Raw genomic sequence first — 15,435 nt, forward strand, 5'->3', positions numbered from 1 at the left:
GGCTCCCCAAATTGTATACAATTCTGGACCCATAAAACCTGGCTTCTGTGTGGGCTGGGAGGAGGAAATGAGACGATGTCTATAAATGCTCAGCTGAGACTGTTCTGAGTGCTCCAGGCATGGAAGCCTTAGCAGCGACAGCACCAGGACGTCTGAATCCATCCTGCTGGCACCTTCTTCTCCATGTCCCCCCTAAATGGGCCTGCCAACTGGGGTGAACTTCTGCAGGACACAGTCACTCAGGCCTTGGAGCCTGCGTCCAACTTCTCTCAGGCACAGATGCATGCCTCCTCTTGACGCACGCAGCCTGGAAGCTCTCCCTAGTCACAGCCAGCTTGACAGAGGTCGCATCGTTCAAACCTCCTGCCAGTTCCCCTCTGGCTGACACGGTGGTGCCAAGTGGGAGGAACTCCATATTAGTCTGTTCTCACATTACTATAAAGAAATACCTCGCCTGTAATCCCAGCACTTTGGGAGGCTGAGGCAGGCGGATCACGAGGTCAGGAGATCGAGATCATCCTGGTTAACACGGTGAAACCCTGTCTCTACTAAAAATACAAAAAATTAACCAGGCATGGTGGCGGGCGCCTGTAGTCCCAGCTACTTGGGAGGCTGAGGCAGGAGAATGGTGTGAGCCTGGGAGGCAGAGCTTGCAGTGAGCCAAGATGGCACCACTGCACTCTAGCCTGGGCGACAAAGCGAGACTCTGTCTCAAAAAAAAAAAAAAAAAGAAAGAAAGAAAGAAATACCTGAGACAGGGTAATTAATAAAGAAAAGTTTACTAGGCTCATGATGATTCTGCAGGCTGTACAGGAAGCATGGCAGCCTCTGCTTCTGGAGAGGCCTCAGGAAACTTACAACCATGGCAGAAGGGGAAGGAGCCAGATGTCTCACATGGCTAGAGCAGGAGGGAGAGAGAGAGAGAGAGGGGAAGTGCTACATATTTTTAAACAACCAGATCTTGTGAGAACTCTATCACAAGAACAGCACCAAATGGATGGTACTAAACCAGCAGTTCCCGACCTTTTTGGCACCAGGGACTAGTTTTGTGGAAGACAATTTTTCCACGGACTGGTGGGTGGGCGAGGAATGATTTCGGGATGAAACAGTTCCACTTCAGATCATCAGGCATTAGATTCTCAACCTAGATCCCTTGCATGTGCAGTTCACAATAGGCTTCAAGCTCCTGTGAGAATCTAACACCACCACTGATCTAACAGAAGGTAGAACTCAGGTGGTAATGCTCTCTGGTTTGCTACTCACCTCCTGCTGTGTGGCCAGGTTCCTAACACTGTAAGTACCCACCCATGGCCCAGGGTTTGGGGACCCCTGTACTAAACCATTCATGAATGATCCACCCCCATGATCCAATCGCCTCCCACTGGGCCCCACCTCCAACATGGGGATTACAATTACACATGAGATTTGGGTGGTGACACAGATCCAAACCATATCAAAGCCCCTCTCTCTACCCCTCAGCAAAGACTTTGTTATGGCCAGTTGGGACCTGGCCTACTGCAGTGTTTTCCCATGCTCCATTTTCTGCACCTCAGGTCCACAAAACTGGTATATGGATTCATCACCAACCTTTCTTCAGAGCACACTGTCATCATTGGTCCCCGTCTGGCCTGCTGTTACCTGATTAGGCTCTTTGTTTTATTCTTTAATGTAATAAGGACTGCAAGACCATCACCCAGAACAAGAGCTAGGACCTCGATAGAACCTACAGCTAACTCCACCGTCCCCACTTAACCTAAACCTTCAAATGTTTGTATTTATTTATTTATTTATTTATTTATTTATTTATTTATTTATTTTTTGAGACGGAGTCTCTCTCTGTCGCCCAGGCTGGAGTGCAGTGGCGCTATCTCGGCTCACTGAAAGCTCCGCCTCCCGGGTTCACGCCATTCTCCTGCCTCAGCCTCTCCGAGTATCTGGGACTACAGGCGCCCGCCACCACGCCCAGCTAATTTTTTGTATTTTTAGTGGAGACGGGGTTTCACCATGGTCTCGATCTCCTGACCTCGTGATCCGTCCGCCTCGGCCTCCCAAAGTGCTGGAATTACAAGCGTGAGCCACCGCGCCCGGCCAAATGTTTGTATTTAATTCAGAAAAGACTCCAGTTCTCCCAATAACCCATAGCTGCTGTGTACACCAGCCCCCGCCCCAGGTCTTCTTTCCCCCTTGGTGACATATCTTCAAAAGAAGTCCAGAGCAATCATATTAGCCACTTGATAGCACATTTGGTAAGAGTTTGGGTAGAGGATCAAGTTGAAATCAATGATTTAAATTAGGTTTTTGAGTTTATGTTTGTTTTCTCATTCAACAAACCTCTTGTGCTCTCCTCCTATCTTTTAGGCCTTGCAGGTTCATCGAGATGTCCTTGAGGTTCTGAGGGAAATGATCCACAAGCTCCTGAGTTCTCCCTCCCAGTTAAGCGGGAGGCTGCCCCCGGCAGTAACCCTGGGCTGCCATGCAGGGTCCTGGGAGGCTGGGTTGGGGTGGGGGCTGGGCAGGCAGGAACCTGCATGTGCAACTGTGCTGATAGTCATATCTGAAGCCAGAACCAGAAGGAAAATAAGGTCACCAATGTAAAGGGGTGGGTGGAGCAGGAGACAAAGTCGTGAGAACCGGGGCTGCCTGCCCGGAGTTGGGGGCAAAGCAGAGGATGAAGGTGCAGTCCAGGGGAGCTGAACTAGGGGGAGCTTCATCCGAGTGCCTTTCCAGGCCGGGAAGCCCCTGCACCTCACTGCTCTTGGACATCTCTGCCCTCCCCAGACTTCGCCCCTGCACCTCACTGCTCTTGGACATCTCTGCCCTCCCCAGACTTCGCCCCTGCACTGGCCTCTCAGCACTGGCTCTTTTTAAAGTCACCTGGGCAGCTTTATGAGAATGTCCCTGTCTGCCTCCACCTCCACGGCTTCAGATTTCCTTGGTCCCAGGTGAAGCCCAGGCACTGTGTGTTTGTGTACGTCCTCCAGGTGATTCCAGGACAGGCTTGGTGTCAAAACACAAGAAATAGCACAGAATCTATTATTTCTTCTCCACAGACCCTTTTCCAAGTTGTACTCAGCGTGGAAATTTTTGCTAACATAAATCTAAGGACAAGAAGTTTCTTCCTAGAGATACAACACATGTGAGACAGATGGGATGGTTGGGGTGGGGAAGCATCACAGAGCATGGGGCTGGTTCAGGGTTCTGGGCTGCCAACTTTTACAGAGTTCTCATCTCAGCATCTACATCTGCACAGACTCATGCAGTAGCCTGTAACAACCAGGAGAGCTAAGGCTCCTGAATACGGGGCCTGGAAGTTATGACCTTTGAGCAATTGTAGCCAGAAAGAAGCCTCCCCTGCTATTGGATTTGGAGCCCTAGCGGAGGGGGTGAGCCATCTAGGACAGACTGGAGGATGACAAGGAAGTGTAGCCATAGACAATCAATGGAATGAAAGAAGACACTGTCAACTGGAAGGGACGAAACATTCCCCACAGCCCCACCTGGCTAAGGTTTCACCAGCCATTAGCGTGGGGGGGCCTGGAAGTGAATACGGGAGACATATTATGTTTATTTGTCCTTTGTACATTCACGTGCAAGTTGATGATTTGATGAGCGATATATAGTTTATTCTGTAGTGTGGGATTGGCCACAGGAGTATAATTTAATTAGGGCTGCTCTGCATACTGATTTGCTTAATTTGAAGCCCATTCCTCCCCTGGGTAGGGAAGTCTCTAAGCCTCTGACGGGTAAACGGGAAATTAGGTCATCTGTGGATGACACAGAATGTAGATTAGCCAGGTGCAATGAGGCCCACCTGTAGTCCCAGCTGCTTGGGAGACTGAGGCAGAAGGATCACTTGAGCCCAGGAGTTCAAGGTCAGCCTGGGCAACATAGTGAAACCCTCTATAAAAAAAACAAAGAACATAGACCTCATGAACAATAAATGCCTACCCAGGGCTTCAACTGGGCATTTCTCCAGAGCCAATATGCTGTCGGGCATGCCAGACATGTCACTGTCATTGTGGCTTCTGCGTGGCTATGTGTGAACAGGAGAAGTGGATTTCAAACTACAAATCATTTTCAGGATCAAGTCTGGGATGCCAGTAATTTCATTTCTGGGCCCATTTACCCACAGCAGAGCAGGACAGCTTGTTGTGGAGCAGGAGAACCATGCTCCGTCCATAGACGAATATACTGGAGACAGCTGACAGTCTGCGTTTGGGAATGCTGACAGTGCTGGCACAAAGGAATGCCGATTTGTATATGCATTCAAGCAGAGAAGAGTAGAAGATACTCGGTAAAAGCTCCAGGGATACTAGGAAGAGGGTGAGGTTTATGTAAAATAGGAAACCTCAGCTAAACAAATATTGGTAATAACAAAAAGGTGGGTAGTGGGGAAAAGTAGAATATTTTTGGTTACGGCCACATTTTCATTTAACAGTTTATGAAATGTGGTTCAGAAAAGGGAATAGGACATGATTAAAAGGCAAGCTGGTCAATAGAAACATAGTGGGGGGATTATAAAAGAATTTTTAAAATTAATGTATTAGTTTTTCTGCTGTAACAAATTACTACAAGCTTAGTGGCTTAAAACAACGTTAACTTATCTTACACTTTTGGAGGTCAGAAGTTCAAAATGGTTCTCAAAATCAAGGTGTCAGTCAGGCTGTATATTAGTCTGTTCTTGCATTGCTATAAACAAACAGCCGAGACTGGATAATTTATAAAGAAAAGAGGTTTAAATTGGCTCATAGTTCTGCAGGCTGTACAGGAAGCATTGCACCAGCATCTGCTTCTGGGGAGGCCTCAGGAAACTTAAAATCATGGCAGGAGGTAAAGGAGGAGCAGGCATCTCACATGGTGAAACTGGGAGCTAGAGAGAGAGTGGGGAGGGGGTGGTGGTGCCATACTTTACAACAACCAGGTCTTGAGAAAACTCACTCACTATCCTGAGGATAGCATCAAACCATGAGGGATCAGCCCCAATAACCCAAACACCTCCCAGCAGGCCCCACCTCCAACACTGGGAATAAAAATTCAACATGAGATTTTGGTGGGGGCAAATGTCCAAATTATATCATACCACCTAGGCCTCTGCCAAATCTCATGTCCTTCTCACATTGCAAAATATAATCATGCCTTCCCAACAGTCCCCCAAAGTCTTAAATCATTCCAGTATTAACTCAGAAGTCCCAAGTCCAAGTCCAAAGTCTCATCTGAAGATGAGTCCCTTCCACCTATGAGCCTGTAAAATCAAACAAGTTATTTACTTCCAATATATAATGGGGGTACAGGTGTTGGATAAACATTCCCATTCCAAAAGGGAGAAACTGGCCAAAAGAAAGGGATTACAGGCTCCATGAAAGTTTGAAACCCAGTGGGGCAGTCATTAAACCTTAAAGCTCCAAAATAATCCTTGACTCCATGCCCCGTATTCAGGGAACACTGGTGCAAGGGGTGGGCTCCCAAGGCCTTGGGCAGCTAGCCCCTGTGGGTTTGCAGGGTTCAGTGCCTAAGGCATCTCTTGTGGGTTGGAGCATGCCTGCAGCTTTTCCAGGCACAGAGTGCAATCTTCTGGTGTATCTACCATTCTGGGGTCTGGAGGATGGTGACCCCCTTCTCACAGCTCTACTACTCAGTGGCCCAATAGAGAGTCTGCATGTGGGGCCTTAGTAGAAGTTCTCTATAAGGGCTCCACCCCTGTAACAGGCTTCTGCCTGGGCACCCAGATTTTCTCCTACACTCCCATCTAGGTGGAGGATGCCAAGCCTCTTTCACTCTTGCACTCTGCACACCCACAGGCTTAACGCCATGTGGGAGCAGCCAAGGCTTACAGCTTGCACCCTCTGAAATGGTAGCCTGAGTTGTACCTGGGCCCCTTTGAGCCATGGCTGGAAGGGGAGCAGCTGGGATGTGGGAAACAGTGTCTCAAGGCTGGGCAGGGCAGCGGGGCTTGGGCCTGACCCAGAAACCATTATTCCCTCCTAAGCCTCAGAGCCTGTGATGGGAAGGGCTGCCTCAGAGATCTCTGGAATGCCTTTGAGGCCTTTTTCACATTGTCTTGGTTATCAGCACCTAGCTTTTTTTTAGATATCCAAATCTTGCTAGCATCCACTTCTGGGGAGGCCTCAGGAAACTTACAATCATGGCAAGAGGTAAAGGAGGAGCAGGCATCTCACATGGTGAAAGTGGGAGCTTGAATTCCTCTTCTGAGAGTGCTTTTTCTTTCTCTGCCACATAGCCAGGTTGCAAAATTTTCAAACTTTTACACTCTGCTTTTTAATTACACTCTCCTTTTAATTATGAATTCCAAATTCAAGTCATTTCTTTGCTCCTGCATCTGGGCATCTGTTAAAAGCAGACAGGCCACATCCTGAATGCTTTGCTGCTTAGAAATTTCTTCCACCAGATACCCTAAATCATCACTTTCAAGTTCAAACTGTCACAGATACCCAAGATATGAACACATTGCAGCCAAGCTCTTTGCCAAGGCATAACATGCATGACCTTTGTTTAAGTTCCTGATGAGTTCCTAATTTCCATGTGAGACCTCACCAGCCTGTCCTTCACTGTCCATATCGCTATCAGCATTTTGGTCACAACCATTTAAACTGTCTCTAAGAAATTTCAAACTTTCCCTCATCTTTCTGTCTTCTGAGCCCTCCAAACTCCAACAACCTCTGCCCGTTACCCAATTCCAAAGCCACTTCCACATTTTCAGGTATCTTTATAGCAATGCCCCACTCCTCAGTACCAATTTTCTGTATTAGTCTGTTCTTGTATTGCTATAAAGAAACACCTAAGACTGGGTAATTTATAAAGAAAAGAGGTTTAATTGGCTCATGGTTCTACAGGATGTACAGGAAACACTGTGCCAGCATCTGCTTCTGGGGAGGCCTCAGGGAATTTCCAATCAGAAGGCAAAGGGGGAATAGGCAGGAGTGGAAGTGAGAGAGAGAGTGGGGAGAGAGAAGGTGCCACACTTTACAACAACCAGATCTCGAGAGAACTCACTCACTATTGTGAGGAAAGCACTGAGCTGTGAGGGATCAACCCCATGACCCAAACACCTCCCACCAGGCCCCACCTCTGACACTGAGGAATACACTTCAACATGAGATTTGGGTGGGGACAAATATCCAAACCATATCAGGCTGCATTCCTTCTGGAGGCTCCAGGGGAGAATCCTTTTCCTTCCTTTTCCAGGTTTCAGAGGCTGCTCACATTACTTGGCTTATGGCCCCTTCCTCCATCTTCAAACCCAGCAGGGTAGCATCTCCCAATAATTATCTCTCCTTCCATCATCAAATCTCCGACTTCCTCTGCCTCCCTCTTACAAGGACTCTTGTGATTACATCAGACACATCTAGATAATTCAGGATAATCACCCCATCTCAAGATCCTTAGTTTTGCTGGGTGCAGTGACTCACATTTGTAATCTCAGCACTTTGGGAGTCTGAGGCAGGAGGATCACTTGAGCCCAGGAGTTCAAGACCAGCCTGGGCAATATAGTGAGACCCAGTCAACGACAACAAAAAATTAATAATTAAAAAAAGGCCAGATGTGGTGGCTCACGCCTATAATCCCAACACTTGGGGAGGCTGAGGCTGGAGAAGCACTTGAGCCCAGGAGTTCAAGACCTCAAGACCAGCCTAGGCAACATTGTGAGACTTTGCCTCTACAAAAAAATAAAAATAAAATAAAATAAAATTAGCTAGGTGTGGTGGCTCACACCTGCAGTCCCAGCTACTCAGGTGGCTGGGGTGGGGGAATTGCTTGAGTCTGGGAGGTAGAGAGAGCTAATCATCATGGCTCACTAGCCATGATGGCTCCACTGCACTCCAGCCTGGGTGACAGAGTAAGACCCTGTATCAAAAAAAAAAAAAAGAATCCTTAATTATATCTGCAAAATTCCTTTTGCCATTTAAGGCAACATATTTACAAATTCTAGGAACATCTGGATGAAGGAGGGCATAATTTTTGCCACCACGGCATTGTAAATGATTTTCTTTTTTTAAAGACCTAATTTTTCAATAATTTTAGATTTACAGAGTTGAGAGATTTGTAAGTCTTTTAAAAACATTTTTTTCACTCTGATTCCAGCTGTACAAATGCTTTCACATTAAAAATTATTTGAAAACCATTTGTGAAAGTACCTTGAGTTCTTTGGAAGAAAGGTGCTGTTTAGTCCAAGTTGTTTGTGATACTATCGACCTCCTTCAGAGGAAAACCATGAAGTTTGTTGCTAAAAGCTACCAGCCTCTTCTTTCCCAGGAAACATCCTGGGTTTGATTCCTTAGGAGGCACACCTAAGCCTCATGATCATCACTGCCCCATGCAGGCAGGTGAAGTTACTTCTCTCCACCTATTGGGAAACACATTCTACTCCAGAAAGTCCTTCTCTGTGTCACTTCATCCCCATTTTCCTCAGTTGTTGCCTTGGGCACTTCCAGGCACTTGCCACCTGTAACTGGCCAAGCAGGTGACACCTGAGAACCTGAGTCACCTGTGCCCCAGGCCTGTGAGCCAGCCATCTTCAGGGATGCTTCCAGGAGGCTTAGGGAACACTGAGCTCTCTTTAGCCAGCTCCTGTCTAAGAACCTCCCTCTTCCTTTTGCTACTGGTTCTGGCTCTGAAATCAGAGCTCGCCCGATTAGTGATTTGAGGCTACTTGTTGGCATAATGCCTTCCAAACCCAGGTGTGCACTGGAATCATCTATTGTGCTTTGTCAAAAATACACATCCCATGAAATGAATCTGGGTTGTCTAATGGCACAGAAAAGCAAGGAATTACTCAAAGACCAATGGAGATATGTCAAAAGGACACAAGAACCAGCTTGAAAGCTAAGTCTGGGATGACTTGAGCATGAAAATAAATAGTGATAGTAATGGATTATAAGGCATTGAATAAAATAAGAATGTACAATGTCATACTGACATAACTAAACAAATAAGTAAATAAGCAAATGTTCTTGCTAAATAAAAGTTCACATTGGAGATTCACCTCTTAAAATAGGTCCAGAATGAGACCTGTTGAGGCAGTATTTTAGGAGGTGAATGTTTGTATTTCTATTTTTCTTTTCTTTTCTTTTTTTTTTTTTTTTGAGGCAGTGTGTCATTCTATTGCCCAGGCAGGAGTGCAGTGGCACAATCATGGCTCACTGCAGCCTCGACCTCCCAGGCTCAAGAAATCCTCCTGCCTCAGCCTCCCAAGTAGCTGGGACTACACTACTGTGTCTGGAGAATTTTTAATTTTTTTTGTAGAGACGGGGTCTCACCATGTTGCCCAGGCTTGTCTTGAACTCTTGAGCTCTATCAAGCAATCCTCCGCACTTGGCCTCCCAAAGTACTGTGATTACTGGTGTGAGCGACTGAGCCTGGTCTTGATTTCTTAAAAAGCACTGATGAGAAGTCCAGGTTCAGCCTCTTCAGGTAGAACACAGCCAAAAAAGTTGTAGAAGAAAGACCTAAAGTATTTGTTGTTTCATTCATTCTTTCACCATTTATTAAAACCTAGTATACGTCAGGTGATGTACAAAACTGGGGATGGAAAAGAGTAAAAACACTTCCTGTCTTCTCAGCTTCCTGGAGGTGGCTCTGGAGGTCTCAGAGCCCAAAAGAAGGAGGAGGACTTTGCTGGGGGGATCAGGGAGAGAAGGGCATTCAAGATTTATGGAGAACTCTGCATTTGAGAAAACTCTGCTCCTTTTCAGAACTCCCGTACAATGCTCAGGGTGACTGGTGCACGGGAAGGCAGGGCACGGTGGTGGCTGATGGTAGATTTTATTGTGCAGGCGAAGGGTGCACTGCAGGGTTGCAGCACAGACGAGCAGTTATAACTGCTGACTTCGCATGCACCACGTGCCCGGCACTGGCCCGGCCCATTGTGCCTATTCAGCTGTGTCACCCTCACCGCAGCCACACTGTATTACAGAGAAGGAAATGGCAGAGCCAGGCGGGGGGACTTTCCATGGCGCGCTACCGGCAAGCAGGAATCCACGTGACTCCAGAGCACACACCGTATGTAAACTCCTCAGCCGGCCAGCAGCCTTGGCCTTACCTGGGAGGGCCTTAGAAATGCAGAATTCCAGGCCCCACCCCAGATCCAGGGACTCAAAATCTGCCTTTTAACTTGATCTCCCAGAGATTCCCACACACCAGAAGTGCTAGTCGAGTAGGTCACTCTGACCGCCAGAAGGTTGGCCTGAGGCGGGGCAGTGGCTGGGAATTAGCAAGACCAGGTGGAGGACTGCTGCGCTGCCGGAGAAGGGGTCGGGCCCAGCGGCCACGCGCTGCCATGTGCTGAAGCCCCCTTCTCCCTCCCTTGGACTTCCTGTCTGCATCTCGACTGCACGCTTGTTAGGAATGGCCCGGTGCTCCCCGGGCGACCTCACAGATCTAGCATGGCGGTGTCCATCCGCCAGCGGCCAGTGTGGATGGGCTCAGTGCTTTGCTCATGGATCATTAACTCCAGCAATGGAGCCGTGAGGTTGCCACAAACACACACGCTTCTGCGGTTCCAGCGTCCTCCATGTGAACTCCGATCTTGCTTCCCAGGGATCTCCTCCTTCCCTGGGCTGTTCCAGCCACTTACTGCTCTCAGCTCCCCCTGCTGACGCAGCCACTCCAGCAGCAGGAGTGAGCGACGCAGGTAACACCAGCTGGCACGTGGGAGGCCAGTGTGGAAGCACACACAGCAAACAGGCCACTGGTTCCCTGGAGATGGCTGCAGTGTCGCTATCACTGGAACAAAGAAAAACAGTGGCTGCTGTTAATGTCCTCATCTTGTCCCCCTGCCCCACCCAAAAAAAGTAGCATAAAGTAGCAGAAACTGCCACAGACCTGGAGATCTTCTGTTCTGAGTTTAGTTCAACTGAGAAGGCTGGAATAGTAATTGATATCAAATGACGGGTGTAATTTCTCCGAGTTCCACAATCACCAAGAAGTTACACATTGTTAAGCCAGGGCTGGATCCTAACTCCCAGACGACCATAGGTGAGGGCTTTCATTCTAAGCACGTGCCGCTGATGGTGTCTTTGCCCATCAGTTTGCCCAGGCATGCCACTATGAAATTCCTTTTCCTTGCTGGGATTTTGACTCTGAGGGTTCCAGAGTGGAAGAGAAATGCACTTCCACTAAAGGCATTTCTATTGCCACGAGGGAAATCACCACCAAGTCATTCTGATAGTCCCACAACTCAATCCTAATTAATATCAATCATAATTACTAATATTTATTGATATTCCCTCCCTAAAAATGTCCACTGCCATTAAGTTGCCCCGAAATTCCCTGGGAAAAGGGTGAGGCCTGGCTCTGCTCCTTCTTTTGTGTCTTTGAGAGCAAGACTCTCAGAATCGCACTGACCAGCCCAGACCAGAAGTTAGTTCAATGAATGGACTTGGAGGGGACGTGCAGGCCCATCCAGACACGCTGGCTGGTTTCTACCCCAGGAATTCTGCACTGAAGAAAACTGAGAATGTGGAGCTGGTGGAGAGCTAAGGGGTTTGGATGGCACCAAACACGAATCCATCCGTACGCTTTCTGTTCTCACACAGATAAACAGGGAGCCAGCCCAAGCATGATGGCTCATGTCTGTAATCCCAGCACTTTAGGAGGCTGAGGCAGGAGGATTGCTTGAGCTCAGGAGTTGGAGACCAGCCTGGGCAACATAGTGAGACCTTGTCTCTACAAAAAATAAAGAAATAGACAGGTGTGGTGGCTAGTGCCTGTAGTCCCAGCTACTCGGGAGGATGAGGTGGGAAGATCACTTGAGCCCAGGAGGTCAAGGCTGCAGTGAGCCATCATCGCACCACTGCCCTCCAGCCTGGGCAACAAAGTGAGATCCCCCATCTTTAAAAAAAAAAAAAAAAGGTTGTAAAAAGAGGGAGTCAGCAGCAGGGAGGGAAATAATCAAATCAATAATATATCATTGCCAAGCTCTCTGGGAATTAGAAAATGGATTTAGTAATTCTGCAGAATAATGGATGGCCAGAAGCCCCAGTCCTACCTAACCACTAAAAAGATAAGCATCTTCAGTTAGGAGAAGCAGCTGGCCATCGGGAGCAGTACAGAGACACCAGAGGGATAGGAGTATGGGGGTTGGGCAGCTACTCTCTGGGTCGGGGGGTTCAGGCTCACACAGTATAGTTGATGGGTTGGCTCTAGGGCCTGGATGTTTCTTTCTTGTTATAGCTCCTTGTTGCTGCAAGCAGGTAAAATTTGGTCAGCCTGGAAGAGGAGGATGTGTGTCTGGTGAACAGTGTTGGCGCCATATGTTTAGCCATGCCCTGACCTGATTCCTCTGCACCAGTGAGGGCCTCCAGCCTTGGAGTGCCTCAGACAATTTTTGAACCCCCTGCCCATGCCCGTGTAGGTGTTTTCCCAGAAGTCAGGACAGATAGGTAACTGGGGCCCCACCACCATAGCAGTGTGAAGCCCCTGCAGGGTCACGCTTTTCTGCCCCACTCTTCTCCATTTCCTGTTGAACCCTCATCAAAGTCTAAAAAGCAAAGCAGCAATCTCCAGTGCCCCCTGCCCTTTAATGGGCCACGTTGGAGTTTCAGTGCCTTGGAGCCCAGGGAACCCATCTATGATCTCTCTGGGCCGCATTTTCCTCTTCTGCAAAATGGGCTAAGTGTTAACTGGGATAATGCATTGAGGGCACTTTGCTCAGTGCCTCGAAAACATTAAAAAGCCATGCCTGGAAGCTGGGCTGCTGCAGTTATTATCTCACCACTCCACCCACTCGGGGCAGGCCAAGGGGAAGGACAGGAAAGGTGGGCAGCGACCTTCCTAGCTTCATGAAGAGTTGGGCTCAGGAACCGGAAGAAGGAGGAGCCAGGAGGCTGGGTGAAGGGAAAGGGCTTCTGGTGCTTCCCAGGAGGAGGTTCCCTTTGCCTTAGAAAAATCATGTGGTTTGGGGAGGATCCCAAAAAGAGCAGGCTCCAGAACAGAAGTGGGAGGGTCAGAGGCAGAGATGAAGCCTGCCGGGCGATTCCCTTCCAGGGGCAGAGTGGAAACAAAGCTGGGCAGGCGCTGGCAGCTAAAGCCATTCATCCAGCCCTCAGATGGCTAAAAAGAGTGTCCCTCTGCGTTCCTTGAGGTCCCATGACAAAAAACCAGCAAATGACAACAATTAAAAAAGAAACTTACTGCTTGGCAGTATTATTGGTGAGGAATTAAATTATTAGCTGAGGAATTAAAATGCTGTGCCCTGTGCACAGACTGTTCTACAACAAAAATAGAAACCCTGCCCTGTGTTGTAAGAATGGACCAGGAAAAGAAAGTCTCCTCATGTCCCAGGAAACAAAGCAGGCATCAGGAGCATTCTTAGTGACCAAAGAGAACTGTGACCTGGTGGGACAGGGCTGGGGCTTTCCAACCAACCCTAGGATGGGGATGTCTTGTCTGTTTTGTGCTGCTATAACAGAATGCCACAGACTAATTTATAAAGAAAAGTAATGTATTCTTACAGTTCTGGAGGCTGGGAAGTCCAAAGCTGAGGGACCCACATCTAGTGGGGGCCTTCTTGCTGCATCATCCCATGGAGGAAGAGCAAAGAAAGGGTGAGAGAGAGAGCAAGAGAGACCCAAACTCACCTTTATAACAGCTCACTCGCGATGACAAACCCACTCCTTGATAACCACATTAATCCACTCATCCCTCGTGACCTGAGCACCTGTTGAAGGTCCCACCTCTCAACACTGATGCATTGGGAATTAAGTTTCCAACACATGAACACTGGGGGACACACCCAAACCAGACCAGGGGGCTTTGCTGGGGTGCAGGTTTCTAATTGCAGAAGGATATGAGAACCTGTCTGTCCTTGACCTTTCCCAGGTCTGAATGGCCCAAGCTTCATTGTGTGAGCTGTGTCTACGGCCCCTCACAGGGCTCTGGGGGAACCTAGACTCCTGCTTTGAAACCCATCCCAGACATGTTTTGCATCAGATACCAGGTTTTGGCTTGAAGAGCAAACCCTGGATGTTCTCTCTGGGTGTCAGAAAGGTTGGGGCTTGTCAGTTTGGGTTGTTAATGGTGTTTCTCATTAACGGAGCAGTTCCATAGAATCTGTCCACAGTAATCAAGCACTTATCTGCAATGCAGATCTGGACCTTGCCAACCAATTGGCATTGGGGAAGGCCCTTCAGATAACCAGCCTCCTGCCGTGGCTGGCACTGAAGTGCTCTAACAATGGGAGGGCCCGATCAGGTTCCTGATTTCAGAGAGGACTGAAAGTGGGGCAGGGGAGGGCATTTCACTGACTGAGAGTTTTCTGGATTAGATGTATTTTTGTTTTTGTTGTTTTGTTTCATTTTTATTATTATGGATTAGACACTGTAAACCTGTTGTCTTTAGTCTTCAAGAGAACTCCTGATGTGGGGCGTCTCATGTTCATTTTAGAGATGAGGAAACGAAATTTTACTTTGGTAAAATAAACTTGCTCGCTGCCTTAGGGCTTGCCACTAGGTCTGCCCCATTTAAAAACCTCTAGCCTTTAACTATGTGGCAGCTGTACCAAGTGACCCCATCAGCGACCCCTCTAGGGATCTAAGAACAATTTGCCATCACATGTGGGTGGCTGCTGTGCCACTCTTCCAACCCTAGGAGCTTTGTGGCACTAGGGTGCCAACTCTAGTGCTGTAGTGGGGCTGAACAGTGCCCCCCAAAAGGATATGTTCAAGTCCTAACCCCTTGTACCTGTGGCTATGACCTGATGTGGAAATAAGGTCTTCGCATATTTAATTAAGCTAAAGGTCTTGAGATGAGATCATTCTGGATTTAGGACCCTAAATCCAATGACTGGTGTCCTAATAAAAGAAAGGAGAGAGAGAAATGATACACAAAGACATAAGGAGAAGGCCTCACAAAGACAGAGGCAGAGACTGGAGTGATGCATCTCGAAGCTGAGGACCACCAAAGACCACCAGCATCCATCAGAAGCCAAAGAGGGGCTGGGATAGATGCTGCCTCAGAGCCTGCAGAAGGAGCTAACCTGGCTGATGCCTTGATTTCAGACTTCTAGCCTCCAGAACGGTGGGAGTACCAATTTCTGTCGTTTTAAGCCACCAAGGTTGTGGTAATTTCTTTCAGCAACCACAGGACACTGACGCAGGCCTAATCTCCACAGTAGGACTCAGAGCCATCTCTTATGTCGTGTGCCTTCTGTACGCCCAGGCACGGAGCTGGACCCACGCTAACTTTGTCAAGTCTCTCACTTTATGAGGTGGGTGTCATTATTATCACACTCATTATCCAGGTAAAGAAACCAAGGCTTAGATAAGCTATCAGGTCCAAGCAGAGCTGCCTGGTGGGGTGGACTCTGACCCAGGCAGTAGGACTCCGGAACCCACATTCCCAGACAGTGACAGGGGAGGAAGCAGGGGCTGGTGGTTAAAATCCCTGCCCAAGAGTGTAGAGAATGTGGTCTGCCCTGGT

Source organism: Hylobates moloch, unplaced genomic scaffold (assembly GCF_009828535.3).
Source record: "Hylobates moloch isolate HMO894 unplaced genomic scaffold, HMol_V3 SCAFFOLD_1, whole genome shotgun sequence".
Lineage (NCBI taxonomy): Eukaryota > Metazoa > Chordata > Mammalia > Primates > Hylobatidae > Hylobates > Hylobates moloch.